At 39.3% G+C, this 20,845-nt stretch overlaps 1 protein-coding gene and 11 non-coding genes across 12 annotated transcripts in view; 8 read left to right on the top strand and 4 right to left on the bottom strand.

Annotated features, from left to right (window-relative positions):
- micu3a (mitochondrial calcium uptake family, member 3a) overlaps nucleotides 1-2,450 on the top strand; it is a 47,008-nt gene extending 44,558 nt beyond the window's left edge. The window contains exons 17-19 of the transcript XR_007881637.1: nucleotides 549-683; nucleotides 779-927; nucleotides 2,134-2,450. The gene's annotated coding sequence lies outside the window, so the exon portion shown is untranslated. The remainder of the gene's footprint in view (nucleotides 1-548; nucleotides 684-778; nucleotides 928-2,133) is intronic.
- LOC127355648 (small nucleolar RNA U3) lies at nucleotides 2,237-2,452 on the top strand. The gene has a single exon (XR_007881795.1). It is a non-coding gene; the product is annotated as a small nucleolar RNA U3 (small nucleolar RNA).
- A 2,512-nt stretch (nucleotides 2,453-4,964) lies between these two features.
- Nucleotides 4,965-5,180, bottom strand: LOC127355651 (small nucleolar RNA U3). The gene has a single exon (XR_007881798.1). It is a non-coding gene; the product is annotated as a small nucleolar RNA U3 (small nucleolar RNA).
- A 1,899-nt stretch (nucleotides 5,181-7,079) lies between these two features.
- Nucleotides 7,080-7,295, top strand: LOC127355662 (small nucleolar RNA U3). The gene has a single exon (XR_007881809.1). It is a non-coding gene; the product is annotated as a small nucleolar RNA U3 (small nucleolar RNA).
- A 426-nt stretch (nucleotides 7,296-7,721) lies between these two features.
- LOC127355674 (small nucleolar RNA U3) lies at nucleotides 7,722-7,937 on the top strand. The gene has a single exon (XR_007881821.1). It is a non-coding gene; the product is annotated as a small nucleolar RNA U3 (small nucleolar RNA).
- Nucleotides 7,938-8,646: 709 nt separating this feature from the next.
- Nucleotides 8,647-8,862, top strand: LOC127355664 (small nucleolar RNA U3). The gene has a single exon (XR_007881811.1). It is a non-coding gene; the product is annotated as a small nucleolar RNA U3 (small nucleolar RNA).
- A 442-nt stretch (nucleotides 8,863-9,304) lies between these two features.
- On the top strand, nucleotides 9,305-9,520 carry LOC127355675 (small nucleolar RNA U3). The gene has a single exon (XR_007881822.1). It is a non-coding gene; the product is annotated as a small nucleolar RNA U3 (small nucleolar RNA).
- Nucleotides 9,521-11,923: 2,403 nt separating this feature from the next.
- LOC127355683 (small nucleolar RNA U3) lies at nucleotides 11,924-12,139 on the bottom strand. The gene has a single exon (XR_007881829.1). It is a non-coding gene; the product is annotated as a small nucleolar RNA U3 (small nucleolar RNA).
- A 430-nt stretch (nucleotides 12,140-12,569) lies between these two features.
- Nucleotides 12,570-12,785, bottom strand: LOC127355668 (small nucleolar RNA U3). The gene has a single exon (XR_007881815.1). It is a non-coding gene; the product is annotated as a small nucleolar RNA U3 (small nucleolar RNA).
- Nucleotides 12,786-14,706: 1,921 nt separating this feature from the next.
- Nucleotides 14,707-14,920, bottom strand: LOC127355661 (small nucleolar RNA U3). Its single transcript, XR_007881808.1, has one exon. It is a non-coding gene; the product is annotated as a small nucleolar RNA U3 (small nucleolar RNA).
- Nucleotides 14,921-16,732: 1,812 nt separating this feature from the next.
- On the top strand, nucleotides 16,733-16,948 carry LOC127355647 (small nucleolar RNA U3). The gene has a single exon (XR_007881794.1). It is a non-coding gene; the product is annotated as a small nucleolar RNA U3 (small nucleolar RNA).
- A 2,769-nt stretch (nucleotides 16,949-19,717) lies between these two features.
- On the top strand, nucleotides 19,718-19,932 carry LOC127355672 (small nucleolar RNA U3). The gene has a single exon (XR_007881819.1). It is a non-coding gene; the product is annotated as a small nucleolar RNA U3 (small nucleolar RNA).
- Nucleotides 19,933-20,845: the final 913 nt, after the last annotated feature.

The following is a 20,845-nucleotide window of genomic DNA, read 5'->3' as shown; positions in this document are numbered from 1 at the left end:
CCTCACTCATTCAAACAAACCAAAGGAAACTTCTGGGGGTCGCTTTTTTGGAGCACAGACCGCAACCAGACACAGACGTGTACATGGAATAAACCAAGCGAGGACACAGTTAGGAGACTATTATAGTTTGGCCCGTGAACTGTGCCTGATAGCACCAGTTTCACTCATATTGCATGCGGACTGTGGAGCAGTTGGACCGCTATCAGGCACACAGAGGAGTGTATGGGACGGACCGCCCTGTTTACTACCTTGACAGGAATATACAACAGAAACACAATTATGACTGTAGATTGACTCAATTGGCAAATGTGATTTATAGTATATAGAGTAACATAACTCATGCCCATCCCTAGCTGCTAGCTATTTATCTATGTTATCCTATAGAAACCATCTGTAATCTAAAGTGTACAGACCAGCTGCTTTTAGTCAATGATTTTGTAGATGAATGCAACAACAAGCATATTTATTCATCAACACAGGAAGTCATAAACTCAGATGAAATGATCAACTTCATGGCAGAAAGGGTTTATGTTTATTTATTTTTCCAGGAGCTGTGGCTGGGACTGCTCACCATATGACAAAGGAACACAACATGACTGCATTAACACAATGGGACACAGTACTGGCTCATAGGAGGCTCATGAGGCTCTGACAGACATTATCAGGAACAAGCAATGGCTGAAGTGAGTTCATAAGTACCTGAACTCATTTGTGTGTTTGTTTTTGAACAATGAGAATAAAAAGCTAGATAAATGCCCATGACTGTATGTTTTCACAGATCTCCAGCTGATCTTGAGTCTGTGCAGAATCACACACTGATGTATGATTTAGCTCTGCAGCCTTTGAGGCCAGAACCCTGCTCACAGCCCTGGACTACAACGACCATAAGGACCAATCAGACCGGACGAAACCTGATGGAAGCAAACAGTGAGTTGGATTGTTTTTAGGCCATATTAAGGTGCTTGCTGCACAATATAATGTATCTTATTTATATAATCTAGTGGAGACCTAAAGAGGAGAGGGTGGTCTTATTCTCCACCTGTTTCTTTCCTACATCAGCTCTTTGCTAAGAACTAGTCCACAGCACAGTACAACACCACAATTTCTGTCTAATTATTCTCAACGCTGCCGTCTTCCAGACAGACTGATGAACAGCAATTTCTACTGGAGTCAGAGCCTCGAACCTGTAGCTACAGTCACTCTATAATCCTTTTGTTCTTTATTGTATTCAGTAACTGTTTATATCCATATTCTCACTTTCTGCATTACTTTTACAGTAAGGTCATTACATTGCCTTGAGTTATATTGTAAAACATTATGGTGAAAATTACTTGAATCTGGAAACTACAATAGCGAGTACTGAAATCTTTGATTACTATATTTTATTATTGTTGCTCTATTATTATTATAACTTTTATTGTTGCTATCATTAGTTTAGTCATATACTATGTACAATGGGTAGGTTTAAGACATTTTTCACTTATGACTATTGTAACTCGTGTTTTTCACGACCATTATCAATAACTCATCATTTCATTACAATGCTGTCTAATCCCTTTTGTGAGTATGGACATCTGCCTGTGATGCTCTGTAAATAGGACATTTATACATGATTAATAAAGTAGTTGATGGCTTTTAATGTGATCCTTCTTTCATCAACTCATAACGCTCACCTTTACTGATGGGTTCATTTTAAAGTAATAATTATTACAGCATTATTTTAATAAATACCTCAACTACAAAAACAAACAATATGATATAAACATGAATCAGCTTAAACTCTAATTGTAATAATCGTCGGTATAACATTAATAATGTTTATTTTAAATGTACAAACAGTGAAGTGTTTTGATGACCTGATGATCTACAAAGGGAGAAGGTCTTGAACTGTAGGTTCAGTGTCCTCAACCTGGAAACCCAGGGGAGACAACTTGCTACAATGTTATGAATTTGGACTACAGTACCCATTTTAAACATGTGCTGTCAATCTTACAAATAGATCCTTTAAAACCAAAGTTTTTCTCTATCCCAGTGCTGCCTTTCTCTCCTGTCTGTGTGCTCTCTTTATCACAGCGGTGCTCTCAGAGTCTCGCAGTGATTGGCTGTGCTATGCTGTCTCATTTACATAAACAGATATGACTGGAGGAGACAGAAACTGGAGGAGACAGCAGAGAGGAACCCTGAGTGAGAACGGTAGTCCTGTGAATGACATGCTGTGTTCACCCTCAATCACACTAAGACTATACTTTCAGGGATCATTTCTATAGTTTCTGACTTGAGAAATGTGTTTCTAAAGTGTTTGGTCTCGCTAACCACGATGATGAGTCGTGATATTTCCTTCTGAGCGTGAAGCTGACAGAGAATAATGATTCAGTTCATATGTTCTCTGTCATTGATGACCGTTCATTGTTTCCTAGAGGAGCATTGAGGAAGGGAATATGATCAGAGTGGTAGCAGGAGATATTGTGAATAAATAAAGTGGTCAAAAAGAATTATTTCATGTTTAATCTAAACCTTTTCCACATTTAAAAAATGTGTCTGTTTAAAGTTTTATTGACTATAAACAATAATGAGTTACATTCCTGAGTTTGAAATGTATTCTGTGTTTTGTAAAAAAAATAATGAAAAAATATAAATGAATCTTAATAGGAAAGAATTGACACTACAATGAGTAGTTAATATGGTTGCTTGGGGATTTTATAGATTTTATTAATTAGATTATATCAATTCTAAAAAAGTGTTAAAAAGATTAAGGTTTAGTGAGAAAACAACTATTATTAATTGATTAGTGATTTGACAGAGCACTGATCACCAATGTTGTTAATCAGTTCATCATTTAGGTCATTTATCAAATAGATCAGTGGCCTAAAGTTGTCTCAGGCAGCCTTTATGGTAAAAAAACAATAAGACTTTACAGTATCATTAATGTTTATTGGGACATTAGCCATTATCAGATGGAGTTGTTCCTCTGATGTTCATGAGCTCTTCTCTAGTGAAAGAGCTCCGGGTATCACAGCAGAAAACTGAATTGGAAACAAAACAAGAAAAAACAATGTACACACTGAGGAGACCGTTCGTGGCGCCATCTTGTATTTTAATTTAAAACACTTAAATCAGTAATAATACTAAACCCTTTAATTTCTGGAATACCATCATTTCACATTATGTTTCATTTTCTCAATAAACAACCGAACCGTGACAGTTGTGTCCATCTCAGTTATTAAAGTTAGAAATCATGAAGCCAGAGGAGCCATCCAACACAACTCTGAGCCGAACAATCTAAATGAGAAACGCTTCACGAATTTGCGTCATCCTTGCGCCTATCGATTTCAGAGGCTGTTATTGGCTCATGTACAAATGAAACAGGCCAATGGGGTTGTCTTGACCCGCACCCATTGGTCGGTTTCATTTAGGTGCTGTGCTGTGATTCGACAGCTCGTTGCATAACCCGCCTACCCCACAGCCACGTTCAGTGTCATTATCATTGAGCGGACGGACATGTAGGTAAGACCAACTTTATTGTTTGTAAAAGTATGTGCTACAGCGAAAAGTTAGCTAATATATAAGAAAATAATCAGTCAGCAGTGAAATAGCGAGCCAATTTAACGTTAGCGTGGCAAAGTTAAGCCTGTCAGTGTCATTCCTGATCGAGGTGAAATGTGTTATAAATGTGTAATAATATTCCGACTACTGGGTTTACTTGTTGAGACCTAGGATATTGTACTGCTACTGTGTGGAGTCGAAATTTGAAGTTTAACTGTGCTTTAGATGCTGTTTAAAAACGTGATGAGCCAACTTGGCTCACACGACGCTGAAGTTGGCTTCCGATTCGGCACTTAAGGGGAAAGTTAAGGGGAAATTAACTTATTGTGCAGTGCGACTGTTTGTCCACTGATTGTCTGTTTTTTGTAACACTTCTTGATGTGAAAACGTTTTAGACAGTTTAGGTAAGACATCAGCTTTGCCTGTCACCTACGATTGTATCTGTGAAACTTTTATTTTATTTGTGAAAATGCTAAAGGGGAGATTTCACCGTTTTTGTTTTACACCAAGACCTCATTAGACCAGTTCCAGATCAAAAACCACTGTACCTAGACCTCTCAAAACTGGACTGGATTGATGTACAGACCCTGAAGATTCATAAAAACACCGTTGAGGGAGGAGAGAGGTCGGCGCTGCGTTGATACAGTGCCCAGCTGCAGCACAGCTTCAACCAGCTGACCTCTTGGGCTCACGCTGGTCTACACGTAGACCGTGCCCAGGGAGTACACAGGTAAGTCAAAAATCTGTCTGAGGTGTCTGTCGTTTAACACCTGTCTCTGTGTGTCTCTGTGTGCCTCTGTGTGTCTCTCTCTCTCTCTCTGTGTGTGTGTGTGTGTGTGTGTGTGTGTGTGTGTCTGTGTACGCCCACAGGGGAACTCATTGGGGTGGAGTACCTGTTCTCCCAGACGGGCAGACAGGACCTGGACGATCCTGACGCTCCAGGAGTGACTGATGAGGAGGAAGTGGGAGGGGGCAGTGATGGGGGGTTCGAGGAGATTCGTCTCCTCGAACAACACGGTGCTCTCCTTCAGTCCTCAAACCTTGATAAATGACCTAAATGATGAACTGATTAACAACATTGGTGATCACTGCTCTGTCAAATCACTAATCAATTAATAATAGTTGTTTCCTCACTAAACCTTAATCTTTTTAACACCTTTTTAGAATTGATATAATCTAATTAATAAAATCTATAAAATCCCCAAGCAACCATATTAACTACTCATTGTAGTGCCAATTCTTTCCTATTAAGATTAATTTATATTTTACACAGAATACATTTCAAACTCAGGAATGTAACTCATTATTGTTTTTAGTCAATAAAATTTTGAACAGACACATTTTTAAAATGTGGAAAAGGTTTAGATTAAACATGAAACATTTCTTTTTGACCACGTACTTTATTCACAATATCTCCTGCTACCACTCTGATCATATTCCCTTCCTCAATGCTCCTCTAGGAAACAATGAACGGTCATCAATGACAGAGAACATATGAACTGAATCATTATTCTGTGTCAGCTTCACGCTCAGAAGGAAATATCACGACTCATCATCGTGGTTAGCGAGACCAAACACTTTAGAAACACATTTCTCAAGTCAGAAACTATAGAAATGATCCCTGAAAGTATAGTCTTAATGTGATTGAGGGTGAACACAGCAGGTGATTCACAGGACTACCGTTCTCACTCAGGGTTCCTCTCTGCTGTCTCCTCCAGTTGCTGTGTGACAACATAACACGGCCAATCACTGTACTGACTGACTGACTGTGACAGCACACAGATAGAGGAGAACAGCAGAACTGAGTGATGATTAAGAAAAAGCTTGTATCAAAGTAAAATACTCATTCCTCTCACTGACTGGAAGAATAAAGGCTGTTAAAGTCTCAATAAACATTCATTTTACTATAAAGACTTATTTTTTATTTTATAATAAAGGCTTCATGAGATCATTTTAGGCCACTGATCTATTTGATAAATGATCTAAATGATTAACTGATTAACAACTTTGGTAATCACTGCTCTGTCAACCCACTAATCAATTAGTTATAGTTGTTCCCTCTCTAAACCTTAATCTCTTTAACCCTTTTTTAAATTCAAATATAATCAAATTATTAAAATCTGCAAAATAATAATGATGGCAGTGCGACAGTGAAGCTGAACTACAACTCCATAGAACTACAGCTCTAAAGCTTGCTTTGTTGCGAAAAAAATCAAATGACATAAAACATCCTGCAACTGGTTCATTGCCTGAATGAATCAGCTGACTGGATCGCGTCCAATAAGGTGATTCACTGGCACTGCCTTGTCTCGATTCTGACAGGCGACAGGTTGAGACGGTTTGGAATTTGAGCACCTTTAACACTTTATAACCGCTCTAAACAATGCATAATTTGTGGGTTGTAGTAGTAGGTGCGTTGTTGCTGTTGAGTTGTTGGTATTGCGTTTGTATTGGATCATAATGGAGCCAGCCAAGAAGAGAGGTCGTTCTGACATGTGGGTCAAGTGGTTCAGCGATTCACCAAAGCTTAATTTGCCCATCACTACCATCAATAACAAGCACCACACACCTACATTAAAGTCTATGTCTTCTGTTAGAATAAAAATGATCTATGATATATTTAATATGTCTTTTTAATATAATTAACAAACAGACCTTAATAGGCCTTGTAGGTCAGGTCACAATGAACACCGAACCCCACCAGCGTGTCGTCCAGGCCCCTCGTGGTCTGGGGACTGCCCTCGACCATCCTACGCCTGTCGATGGCGTGGTTGTGCACCATGAGGGCATTCTGCTTACTACTGCCCCCTTTGTCTCTCTCTCCCTCGTGGGACACAATGATGTTCACGGTGTATCCCAAGTCGTTTCCGAGCAGCCACCGGAACGTCTGACGTGGTCCCCGTACTGATCGGTGGGGTCGCCTGCCTACTTCACCACCCTGTCCTTTGCCTCACGGCGCACCAGTTTGGGGTTCTTAAACTTAAGTGGCAGTGGCAGAGACCCCCTTCTGGTCGTGGGTAAAGGCCAGCGCCTCCTGAGAGGCCCGCAGGGTCAGGTTGGAGGTCGCTGGCTCAAAGCAGAAAATGGGCTGCATTTTCTAGAAAGACAAGAAATAAGATTTAAATCACTAATCTGCTAATACACATGCACTGTTTACATCCTACTAATAGTCTATTACTGTACACAGTAATACTGTGCCCATTCATTAACATACATTAAACATCGGTTAAGGTTTTGTATTAAATAAATAAGTCAGTTAAATGGCCAGTTGACAGGGGGAAATAATGACAGTAATTATGATACTTAACAGTGTATATTACTGTTTGAGTGTGAAGCATGCAGTTAATAATGATTTAGTTCACTGTTTTTTGTCATTGATGATCACCTCTATCTGTGTGCTGTCACAGTCAGTCAGTCAGTACAGTGATTGGCTGTGTTATGTTGTCACACGGCAACTGGAGGAGACAGCAGAGAGGAACCCTGAGTGAGAACGGTAGTCCTGTGGATGACCTGCTGTGTTCACCCTCAATTGGTTTAAGACTATACTTTCAGGGATTATTTCTATAGTGTCTGACTTGAGAAATGTGTTTCTAGAGTGTTTGGTCTCGTTAACCACGATGATGAGTTGTGATATTTCTTTCTGAGCGTGAAGCTGACACAGAATAATGATTCACTTCATGTGTTCTCTGTCATTGATGACCGTTCATTGTTTCCTAGAGGAGCATTGAGGAAAGGAATATGATCAGAGTGGTGTTGGTTGATATGTCAAAAAATTACATTAACTTAAATGAATCTTGCAATAAATAACATCATTTGCATGGAGTGATAATGTTGGGAAACCATGAATAGCGTGTTTAACATCGGTTAAGGTTTAGTATTGAATAAATAAGTCAATTAAATGGTTAGTTGACAGGGGGAAATAATGACATTAATTATGATACTGAACAGTGTATATTACTGTTTGAGTGTGAAGCATGCAGTTAATAATGATTTAGTTCACTGGTTTTTGTCATTGATGATCATTCTGAGTGTATTTTGAGACTTGCATCCAGCAGGTTACCTTCTTTTCTGACTGGAGGAGACACAGAAACTGGAGGAGGGTTTTGTTGGCAGAGAGGAACCCTGAGTGACATTAACTTTACAGTGAATGACCTGCTGTGTTCACCCTCCTTCACATTAAGACTATACTTTCAGGGATCATTTCTATAGTTTCTGACTTGAGAAATGTGTTTCTAAAGTGTTTGGTCTCGCTAACCATGATGATGAGTCGTGATGTTTCCTTCTGAGCGTGAAGCTGACAGAGAATAATGATTTAGTTCATATGTTCTCTCTCATTGATGACCGTTCATTGTTTCCTAGAGGAGCATTGAGGAAGGGAATATCATCAGAGTCGTTTTCTACAACTTGGTTAAACAAAAAATGATATATTAGTGTAGTTGATATGTAATTAAAATAAAAAGGTAGGATTCCAGGTACTTCCATTTCACTATATTTTCTAACATTTTATACACAACATAATTATTAGTAAACATAGTTGACAGATGTATATATTGTAAATATGAGTAAAGTAATCATTTGGGTTTCAAAACTACCATTGTAAAAAAACAACAACTCTATTTTGAATATATATTGACGTAACTTGTGTATTTTTAAACATAAATTAATGACATAATAGTGAAGAAGTTCTGCCAATCAGAACATTTCTCTGCCTGGAATAATGCAGACTATATTGTACTATCCAAAACAAATGAGAAGAAAGATCCAATTTTACAGTGTCATTAATGTAAACTTGGTCTGTAATATTTCTTCTAGTTAGTGAGTAAAAGTAGTGTCTTAACTTTGACTAAATGTAATCATTGTAACTTTTTATAACTTTTCTTACTTTACTTAAAACCAAAGTTTTTCTCTATCCCAGTGCTGCCTTTCTCTCCTGTCTGTGTGCTCTCTTTATCACAGCGGTGCTCTCAGAGTCTTGCAGTGATTGGCTGTGCTATGCTGTCTCATTTACATAAACACATATGACTGGAGGAGACAGCAGAGAGGAACCCTGAGTGAGAACGGTAGTCCTGTGAATGACGTGCTGTGTTCACCCTCAATCTCACTAAGACTATACTTTCAGGGATCATTTCTGTAGTTTTTGACTTGAGAATTGTGTTTCTAAAGTGTTTGGTCTCACTAACCACGATGATGAGTTGTGATATTTCTTTCTGAGCGTAAAGCTGACAGAGAATAATGATTCAGTTCATATGTTCTCTGTCATTGATGACCGTTCATTGTTTCCTAGAGGAGCATTGAGGAAGGGAATATGATCAGAGTGGTGTTGGTTAATATGTCAAAAAATGACATTAATTGCAATGAATCTTATAATTTATTATGAATAATATGTAATATATTTTGCATGAAGTGATAATGTTGGCAAACCATGAATAGCCTGTTTAACATCGGTTAAGGTATAGTATTGAATAAATAAGTCAGTTAAATGGCCAGTTGACAGGGGGAAATAATGACAGTAATTATGATACTGAACAGTGTATATTACTGTTTGAGTGTGAAGCATGCAGTTAATAATGATTTAGTTCACTGGTTTTTGTCATTGATGATCATTCTCTGAGTGTATTTTGAGACTTGCATCCAGCAGGTTACCTTCTTTTCTGACTGGACGAGACACAGAAACTGGAGGAGGGTTTTGATGGCAGAGAGGAACCCTGAGTGACATTAACTTTACAGTGAATGACCTGCTGTGTTCACCTTCAATCACACTAAAACTATACTTTCAGGGGTCGTTTCTATAGTTTCTGACTTGAGAAATGTGTTTCTAAAGTGTTTGGTCTCGCTAACCACGATGATGAGTCGTGATATTTCCTTCTGAGCGTGAAACTAACAGAGAATAATGATTCAGTTCATATGTTCTCTGTCATTGATGACTGTTCATTGTTTTCTAGAGGAGCATTGAGGAAGGGAATATGATCAGAGTGGTAGCAGGAGATATTGTGAATAAATAAAGTGGTCAAAAAGAAATATTTCATGTTTAATCTAAACCTTTTCCACATTTTAGAAATGTGTCTGTTTAAAGTTTTATTGAGTATAAACAATAATGAGTTACATTCCTGAGTTTGAAATGTATTCTGTGTAAAATATAAATTAATCTTAATAGGAAAGAATTGGCACTACAATGAGTAGTTAATATGGTTGCTTGGGGATTTTATAGATTTTATTAATTAGATTATATCAATTCTAAAAAGGTGTTAAAAAGATTAAGGTTTAGTGAGGAAACAACTATTATTAATTGATTAGGGATTTGACAGAGCACTGATCACCAATGTTGTTAATCAGTTCATCATTTAGGTTATTTATTAAGGTTTGAGGACTGAAGGAGAGCACCGTGTTGTTCGAGGAGACGAATCTCCTCGAACCCCCCCATCACTGCCCCCTCCCACTTCCTCCTCATCAGTCACTCCTGGAGCGTCAGGATCGTCCAGGTCCTGTCTGCCCGTCTGGGAGAACAGGTACTCCACCCCAATGAGTTCCCCTGTGGGCGTACACAGACAGACACACACACACACACACACACACACACACACAGACACACACACACACACACACACACACACACACAGACACAGAGATACAGAGAGACACACAGAGACACACAGAGACAGGTGTTAAACGACAGACACCTCAGAAAGATTTATGACTTACCTGTGTACTCCCTGGGCACAGTCTAAGTGTAGACCAGCGTGAGCCCAAGAGGTCAGCTGGTCGAAGCTGTGCTGCAGCTGGGCACTGTATCAACGCAGCTCCGACCTCTCTCCTCCCTCAACGGTGTTTTTATGAAACTTCAGGGTCTGTACATCAATCCAGTCCAGTTTTGAGAGGTCTAGGTACAGTGAGTAATGAGGTCTTGGTGTAAAACAAAAATGGTGAAATCTCCCCTTTAGCATTTTCACAAATAAAATAAAAGTTTCACAGATACAATCGTAGGTGTCAGGCAAAGCTGATGTCTTACCTAAAATGCCTAAAACGTTTTCACATCAAGAAGTGTCACAAAAAACAGACAATCAGTGGACAAACAGTCGCACTGCACAATAAGTTAATTTCCCCTCGGAAATCGGAAGCCAACTTCAGCGTCGTGTGAGCCAAGTTGGCTCATCACGTTTTTAAACAGCATCTAAAGCACAGTTAAACTTCAAATTTCGACTCCACACAGTAGTAGTACAATATCCTAGGTCTCAACAAGTAAACCCAGTAGTCGGAATATTATTACACATTTATAACACATTTCACCTCGATCAGGAATGACACTGACAGGCTTAACTTTGCCACGCTAACGTTAAATTTTTTTTTTTTTTTTAAAATTCTCCCTCAATATAAACCTGAACGTGGCTGTGGGGTAGGCGGGTTATGCAACGAGCTGTCGAATCACAGCACAGCACCTAAACGAAACCGACCAATGGGTGCGGGTCAAGACAACCCCATTGGCCTGTTTCATTTGTACATGAGCCAATAACAGCCTCTGAAATCGAAAGGCGCAAGGATGACGCAAATTCGTGAAGCGTTCCTCATTTAGTTTGTTTGGCTCAGAGTTGTGTTGGATGGCTCCTCTGGCTTCATGATTTCTAACTTTAATAACTGAGATGGACACAACTGTCATGGTTCGGTTGTTTATTGAGAAAATGAAATATAATGTGAAATGATGGTATTCCAGAAATTAAAGGGTTTAGTATTATTACTGATTTAAGTGTTTTAAATTAAAATACAAGATGGCGCCACGAACGGTCTCCTCGGTGTGTACATTGTTTTTTCTTGTTTTGTTTGCAAATTCAGTTTTCTGCTGTGATACCCGGAGCTCTTTCACTAGAGAAGAGCTCATGAACATCAGGGGAACAACTCCATCTGATAATGGCTAATGTCCCAATAAACATTAATGATACTGTAAAGCCTTATTGTTTTTTTACCATAAAGGCTGCACGAGACAACTTTAGGCCACTGATCTATTTGATAAATGACCTAAATGATGAACTGATTAACAACATTGGTGATTAGTGCTCTGTCAAATCACTAATCAATTAATAATAGTTGTTTTCTCACTAAACCTTAATCTTTTTAACACTTTTTTAGAATTGATATAATCTAATTAATAAAATCTATAAAATCCCCAAGCAACCATATTAACCAGTCATTATAGTGCCAATTCTTTCCTATTAAGATTAATTTATATTTTTCATTATTTTTTTACAAAACACAGAATACATTTCAAACTCAGGAATGTAACTCATTGTTGTTTATAGTCAATAAAACTTTAAACAGACACATTTTTAAAATGTGGAAAAGGTTTAGATTAAAAATTTATTTTCTTTATTTATTCACAATATCTCCTGCTACCACTCTGATCATATTCCCTTCCTCAATGCTCCTCTAGGAAACAATGAACGGTCATCAATGACAGAGAACATATGAACTGAATCATTATTCTCTGTCAGCTTCACGCTCAGAAGGAAATATCACAACTCATCATCGTGGTTAGCGAGACCAAACACTTTAGAAACACATTTCTCAAGTCAGAAACTATAGAAATGATCCCTGAAAGTATAGTCTTAGTGTGATTGAAGGTGAACACAGCAGGTCATTCACTGTAAAGTTAATGTCACTCAGGGTTCCTCTCCGCCATCAAAACCCTCCTCCAGTTTCTGTGTCTCGTCCAGTCAGAAAAGAAGGTAACCTGCTGGATGCAAGTCTCAAAATACACTCAGAGAATGATCATCAATGACAAAAACCAGTGAACTAAATCATTATTAACTGCATGCTTCACACTCAAACAGTAATATACACTGTTCAGTATCATAATTACTGTCATTATTTCCCCCTGTCAACTGGCCATTTAATTGACTTAATTATTTAATACTGAACTTTAACCGATGTTAAACAGGCTATTCATGGTTTGCCAACATTATCACTTCATGCAAATTATGTTACTTATTATTCATAATTAATTTTAATTAATGTAATTTTTTGACATATCAACCAACACCACTCTGATCATATTCCCTTCCTCAACGATCCATTAAGGAACAATGAACGGTCATCAATGACAGAGAACATATGTACTGAATCGTTATTCTCTGTCAGCTTCACGCTCAGAAGGAAATATCACGACTCATCATCGTGGTTAGTGAGACCAAACACTTTAGAAACACATTTCTCAAATCAGAAACTATAGAAATGATCCCTGAAAGTATAGTCTTAGTGTGATTGAGGGTGAACACAGCAGCTCATTCACAGGACTACATTTCTCACTCAGGGTTCCTCTCTGCTGTCTCCTCCAGTCATATCTGTTTATGTAAATGAGACAGCATAGCACAGCCAATCACTGCGAGACTCTGAGAGCACCGCTGTGATAAAGAGAGCACACAGACAGGAGAGAAAGGCAGCACTGGGATAGAGAAAAACTTTGGTTTTAAAGGATCTATTTGTAAGATTGACGGCACATGTTTAAAATGGGTACTGTAGTCCAAATTCATAACATTGTAGCAAGTTGTCTCCCCTGGGTTTCCAGGTTGAGGACACTGAACCTACAGTTCAAGACCTTCTCCCTTTGTAGATCATCAGGTCATCAAAACACTTCACTGTTTGTACATTTAAAATAAACATTATTAATGTTATACCGACGATTATTACAATTAAAGTTTAAGCTGATTCATGTTTATATCATATTGTTTGTTTTTGTAGTTGAGGTATTTATTAAAATAATGCTGTAATAATTATTACTTTAAAATGAACCCATCAGTAAAGGTGAGCGTTATGAGTTGATGAAAGAAGGATCACATTAAAAGCCATCAACTACTTTATTAATCATGTATAAATGTCCTATTTACAGAGCAACACAGGCAGATGTCCATACTCACAAAAGGGATTAGACAGCATTGTAATGAAATGATGAGTTATTGATAATGGTCGTGAAAAACACGAGTTACAATAGTCATAAGTGAAAAATGTCTTAAACCTACCCATTGTACATAGTATATGACTAAACTAATGATAGCAACAATAAAAGTTATAATAATAAGAGAACAACAATAATAAAATATAGTAATCAAAGATTTCAGTACTCGCTATTGTAGTTTCCGGATTCAAGTAATTTTCAACATGTTTTACAATATAACTCAAGGCAATGTAATGACCTTACTGTAAAAGCAATGCAGAAAGTGAATATACAGATATAAACAGATACTGAATACTATTAAAGAACAAAAGGATTATAGATATGAAATATGAGTGAAACTGGTGCTATCAGGCACAGTTCACGGGCCAAACTATAATAGTCTCCTAACTGTGTCCTCGCTTGGTTTATTCCATGTACACGTCTGTGTCTGGTTGCGGTCTGTGCTCCAAAAAAGCGACCCCCAGAAGTTTCCTTTGGTTTGTTTGAATGAGTGAGGACCATATATATATATACTGTCAATGATGAGGACCATACTGTCAATGATGAGGACTGAGGAGCAGAGAGAGCGCCGGTAACACAGCCGGTGAATCAGAGAAATAAACCGTATTTTAACTAATATTAAAATGCTTTCACTAACGTCTCACAGCGGTTCTGTTCAGCAAAAACATCTCCACACACCGACACACCACCCCGAGCTCCACATAAGTCCTGAAGTCCTTTCTGATACAAAGCTGTCTCCGTCTTTCAAATGTATCTCCAACATTTACCCATGTTTGACTACGTCTCTGGTCATGGAGATGCAGAGGCTGTTTAGGTCGGACAGACTCCAACATTATCTCTGCGGATACTCTCATTGCTGCCATGGCTGCAGCTCGCTGTGTTCACGCAGACATTAGGTTCATACCTGGCAACCCGGTTTGTCCAAACAGGCGCAGTCACACAGGACAAAACATAAAGAAAATTATTGTCAGAGCAGACAGTATTTCAATTTAACATGTTTACTGTAATTTTATCTTTTTAATATAGTAAATATTTTACATATTGTTCATTTCAGTAATACAAGAGAAGAACAAATATAGAAAATTACAATTACTACATTTAGTCAAAGTTTGAAATACCAGTAAAAAGTAATTAAATCAAGACTAAACATTAACCACCCCTTCATGATCTCTACCTGCTATTATTTTGTAGCTGTTCAGATTTACTTTTTAACATGATTAACTACCACTCTGATCATATTCCCTTCCTCAATGCTCCTCTAGGAAACAATGAACGGTCATCAATGACAGAGAACATATGAACTGAATCAATACTCTCTATCAGCTTCACGCTCAGAAGGAAATATCACGACTCATCATCGTGGTTAGCGAGACCAAACACTTTAGAAACACATCTCAAGTCAGAAACTATAGAAATGATCCCTGAAAGTATAGTCTTAGTGTGATTGAAGGTGAACACAGCAGGCCATGCACTGTAAAGTTAATGTCACTCAGGGTTCCTCTCTGCCATCAAAACCCTCCTCCAGTTTCTGTGTCTCGTCCAGTCAGAAAAGAAGGTAACATGCCGGATGTAAGTCTCAAAATACACTCAGAATGATCATCAATGACAACACCCTCAACATATCAATACAAGGGAGGTCCGGAGAGGACTGAACTATATCTGCTAACAGAGGCAGTGGGAAGGCTGTAGTGTCTGGTGACCGAGATAGGGAAAATGAACTAAATTAGTTTTTTAACAGATTTGTTTCTGCTGCCCCTCCAACCAGAGTTTAGACCTCTCAGCAACTCATCCACGCCACTCCATCTGGACATCCCACACCCCTTCCTCCTCCTTCAGGGCAGCTGCCTCATATAAGGCAGTCAGCTCTCCCCCCATCTCCCTCAACAGGGAACACCTACAACTCCCCCCTCCAACCTCTGCCTAACAGCTCACCAGGTAAAGAAGGAACTGTGGAAGATCAAGGCAAGAAAGGCCACGGACCCGGATGGAATCAGCTCCAGACTGTTTAAAGATTGTGCAGATCAGCTCAGTGAAGTAGTTCTGCACATCTTCAAACTGAGCCTCAGTCTGGAGCGACTTCCAGTCCTGTGGAAAACTTCCTGTGTGGTTCCAGTACCAAAAACCATTTCAGACAGGTTGCCTTTACATCTCACCTGATGAAGACCATCATACTGAACCACTTGTGACCCCTAGTGAGCTCAGAGCTGGACCCCTGCAGTTTGCTTACCAGTTGGGCATTGGGGTGGATGATGACATTATTTACCTAATGCACATATAGGGTAGAGTGCTCGCTCCTTTTCTCTTCACCCTGTACACGTCAGACTTCAGACACAACACAAGCAACTGTCACCTGCAAAAGTTCTCTGATGATACTGCCATTGTCTGATGTGTATCAGAAGGGACTGACCAGGAATACCGGGAGATCATCGCTGACTTTGTCGTCTGGTGTAAGTCAAACCACTTTCACATTAATGCCAGCAAGACAAAGGAGATGGTTGTTGACTTCTGTAGGAAAGAACTCCAGCTTACACTGGTGAACATCCAGGGTTTGGACATTGAGATGGTGACAACTTACAAATACCTTACCAATGTTCACCTCCACAATTTTCAAGAATGGCCAAAGTTGTCTCCACCTGCTAAGGAGACTGAGGTCCTTCGGTGTGTGCAGGACACTGTTGAAGTCATTCTATGACACTGTGGTGACATCTACCATCCTATGTGCAGTAGTCTGTTGGGAAGCTGGTCAGGAAGGCTAGCTCTGTCCTGGGCTGCCCTCTAGACTCCATAGAAAAGGTGCGTGAGGGAAGGATGTTAGCCAAGCTGACGTCAATCCTGGACAACAGCTCTCAACCCCCGCATGAGACTGTGGGGTCCCTGAGCAGCTCCTTCAGCAACAGACTGCTGCACCCTCAGTGCAAGAAGGAACGCTAGCGCAGGTCCTTCATCCCAACATCTGTCAGACTCTTTAACTCAACAACCACATAATGTAGCACTGTTTTTCTCCGTAACATCTGTCAACTCTTAGCAGTCACTTCTTGCACTTTTTAATAGTACTGTACAGTTTCACATACATACATATATATAACTATAATTTCCTACATGCACATTATGTGCTGTGCGACGTTGTCTTATTTACACAAACACATATAATTGGACAAGACGCAGAAACTGGAGGAGACAGCAGAGAGGAACCCTGAGTGAGAACGGTAGTCCTGTGAATGACCTGCTGTGTTCACCCTCGATCACACTAAGACTATACTTTCAGGGATCATTTCTATAGTTTCTGACTTGAGAAATGTGTTTCTAAAGTGTTTGGTCTCGCTAACCACGATGATGAGTTGTGATATTTCCTTCTGAGCGTGAAGCTGACAGAGAATAATGATTCAGTTCATATGTTCTCTGTCATTGATGACCGTTCATTGTTTCCTAGAGGAGCATTGAGGAAGGGAATATGGTCAGAGTGGTAGCAGGAGATATTGTGAATAAATAAAGTGGTCAAAAAGTAACATTTCATATGTAATCTAAACCTTTTCCACATTTTAAAAATGTTTTGACTATAAACAATAATGAGTTACATTCCTGAGTTTGAAATGTATTCTGTGTTTTGTAAAAAAATAATGAAAAATATAAATTAATCTTAATAGGAAAGAATTGGCACTATAATGACTGGTTAATATGGTTGCTTGGGGATTTTATAGACTTTATTAATTAGATTATATCAATTCTAAAAAGGTGTTAAAAAGATTAGGGGTTAAGTGAGAAAACAACTATTATTAATTGATCAGTGATTTGACAAAGCACTGATCACCAGTGTTGTTAATCAGTTCATCATTAAGGTAATTTATCAAGGTTTGAGGACTGAAGGAGAGCACCGTGGTGTTCCAGGAGACGAATCTCCTCGACCCCCATCACTGCCCCCTCCCACTTCCTCCTCATCAGTCCCTCCTGGAGCGTCAGGATCGTCCAGGTCCTGTCTGCCCGTCTGGGAGAACAGGTACTCCATCCCAATGAGTTCCCCTGTGGGCGTACACAGACACAGACACACACACACACACACACACTCACACACACACACACACACAGACACAGAGATACAGAGAGACACACAGAGACACACAGAGACAGGTGTTAAACGACAGACACCTCAGACAGATTTATGACTTACCTGTGTACTCCCTGGGCACGGTCTAAGTGTAGACCAGCGTGAGCCCAAGAGGTCAGCTGGTCGAAGCTGTGCTGCAGCTGGGCACTGTATCAACGCAGTGCCGACCTCTCTCCTCCCTCAACGGTGTTTTTATGAATCTTCAGGGTCTGTACATCAATCCAGTCCAGTTTTGAGAGGTCTAGGTACAGTGGTTTTTGATCTGGAACTGGTCTAATGAGGTCTTGGTGTAAAACAGAAACGGTGAAATCTCCCCTTTAGCATTTTCACAAATAAAATAAAACTCACAGATACAATCGTAGGTGTCAGGCAAAGCTGATGTCTTACCTAAACTGTCTAAAACGTTTTCACATCAAGAAGTGTCACAAAAAACAGACAATCAGTGGACAAACAGTCGCACTGCACAATAAGGTAATTTCCCCTTAACTTTCCCCTTAAGTGCCGAATCGGAAGCCAACTTCAGCGTCGTGTGGGCCAAGTTGGCTCATCACGTTTTTAAACAGCATCTAAAGCACAGTTAAATCTGATCTATTTGATAAATGATCTAAATGATTAACTGATTAACAACTTTGGTAATCACTGCTCTGTCAACCCACTAATCAATTAGTTATAGTTGTTCCCTCTCTAAACCTTAATCTCTTTAACCCTTTTTTTAATTCAAATATAATCAAATTATTAAAATCTGCAAAATACTAATGATGGCAGTGCGACAGTGAAGCTTCAATACGTGCTTCAAACCCTAAACTACAACTCCATAGAACTACAGCTTTAAAGCTTGCTTTGTTGCGAAAAAAATCAATTGACATAAAACATCCTGCAACTGGTTCATTGCCTGAATGAATCAGCTGACTGGATCGCGTCCAATAAGGTGATTCACTGGCACTGCCTTGTCTCGATTCTGACAGGCGACAGGTTGAGACGGTTTGGAATTTGAGCACCTTTAACACTTTATAACCGCAATGCACAATTTGTGGGTTGTAGTAGTAGGTGCGTGGTTGCTGTTGAGTTGTTGGTATTGCGATTGTATTGGATCATAATGGAGCCAGCCGAGAAGAGAGGTCGATCTGACATGTGGGTCAAGTAGTTCAGCGATTCACCAAAGCTTAATTTGCCCATCACTACCATCAATAACAAGCACCACGCACCTACATTGAAATCTCTATGTCTTCTGTTAGAATAAAAATGATCTATGATATATTTAAGATGTCTTTTTAATATAATTAACAAACAGACCTTAATAGGCCTTGTAGGTCAGGTCACAATGAACACCGAACCCCACCAGCGTGTCGTCCAGGCCCCTCATGGTCTGGGGACTGCCCTCGACCATCCTACGCCTGTCGATGGCGTGGTTGTGCACCATGAGGGCATTCTGCTTACTACTGCCCCCTTTGTCTCTCTCTCCCTCATGGGACACAATGATGTTCACGGCGTATCCCATGTCGTTTCCGAGCAGCCACCAGAACGTCTGACGTGGTCCCTGTACTGATCGGTGGGGTCGCCTCCCTTCTTCACCACCCTTTCCTTTGCCTCACGGCACACCAGTCTGGGGTTCTTAAACTTAAGTGGCAGTGGCAGAGACCCCCTTCTGGTCGTGGGTAAAGGCCAGCGCCTCCTGAGAGGCCCGCAGGGTCAGGTTGGAGGTCGCTGGCTCAAAGCAGAAAACGGGCTGCATTTTCTAGAAAGACAAGAAATAAGATTTAAATCACTAATCTGCTAATACACATGCACTGTTTACATCCTACTAATAGTCTATTACTGTACACACTAATACTGTGCCCATTCATTAACATACATTAAACATCGGTTAAGGTTTAGTATTAAATAAATAAGTCAATTAGTCAATAAGTGTATATTACTGTTTGAGGGTGAAGCATGCAGTTAATAATGATTTAGTTCACTGTTTTTTGTCATTGATGATCACCTCTATCTGTGTGCTGTCACAGTCAGTCAGTCAGTACAGTGATTGGCTGTGTTATGTTGTCACACAGCAACTGGAGGAGACCGCAGAGAGGAACCCTGAGTGAGAACAATGGTCCTGTGGATGACCTGCTGTGTTCACCTTCAATCACATTAAGACTATACTTTCAGGGATCGTTCTATAGTTTCTGACTTGAGAAATGTGTTTCTAAAGTGTTTGGTCTCGCTAACCACGATGATGAGTCGTGATATTTCCTTCTGAGCGTGAAGCTGACAGAGAATAATGATTCAGTTCGTATGTTCTCTGTCATTGATGACCGTTCGTTGTTTCCTAGAGGAGCATTAAGGAAGGGAATATGATCAGAGTGGTAGCAGGAGATATGGTGCATAAATAAAGTGGTCAGAAAGAAATATTTCATGTTTAATCTAAACCTTTTCCACATTTTAAAAATGTGTCTGTTTAAAGTTTTATTGACTATAAAAAAAATAATGAGTTACTTTCCTGAGTTTGAAATGTATTCTGTGTTTTGTAAAAAGAAATTGTGAAAAATATAAATGAATCTTAATAGGAAAGAATGGGCACTATAATGAATAGTTAATATGGTTGCTTGGGGATTTCATAGATTTTATTAATTAGATTATATCAATTTTAAAAAGGTGTTAAAAAGATTAAGGTTTAGTGAGGAAACAACTATTATTGTTGTTAAACTATTAATGTTGTTAATCAGTTCATCATTTAGGTCATTTATCGAATAGATCAGTGGCTTAAAGTTGTCTCATGCAGCCTTTATTTTAGGAGGTGAGACGGGAAGGAGCCTCGGCACCCCGTTGTTTTAGACTGTCCATTTGAGGCCCATTGTCAGACACCTAGTCTCCAGGTAAACCTCAAAGGTTTCTTTGAACCTGACCCTGGTTTGACCCCTTGACCCTAGTTTTAAGTGAGGAGAGGGAATGATGTATTGTGTGACGGTAACTTGTGGGGATTTAGTGATATCAGGCACCTAGTCTAGATACCTAGTCTTCCCTATATTTATTTAATTTCTTAAAGGCAGAAAGAAGCAGGAGAAAGCATTGGTTTAAAAAAGAAAAGTTTATTTAAAATAAAAACAATTAAGACAACTATATACACAATATTTATTTAACAAACACAATTGAAAAAGTAAATACACTATACACAATATTTACAAATCCCTCCCTCCAAAATAAACACACAAATACATAATTGAGTCTGTGTTGTAAACCACACATGTACTTACCTGGGATGAAGCGGCAAAGGTGCAGGT

The sequence above is a fragment of the Dicentrarchus labrax genome, unplaced genomic scaffold, assembly GCF_905237075.1.
Source record: "Dicentrarchus labrax unplaced genomic scaffold, dlabrax2021, whole genome shotgun sequence".
NCBI lineage: Eukaryota > Metazoa > Chordata > Actinopteri > Moronidae > Dicentrarchus > Dicentrarchus labrax.
This window is presented reverse-complemented; position numbering and strand designations above follow the sequence as displayed.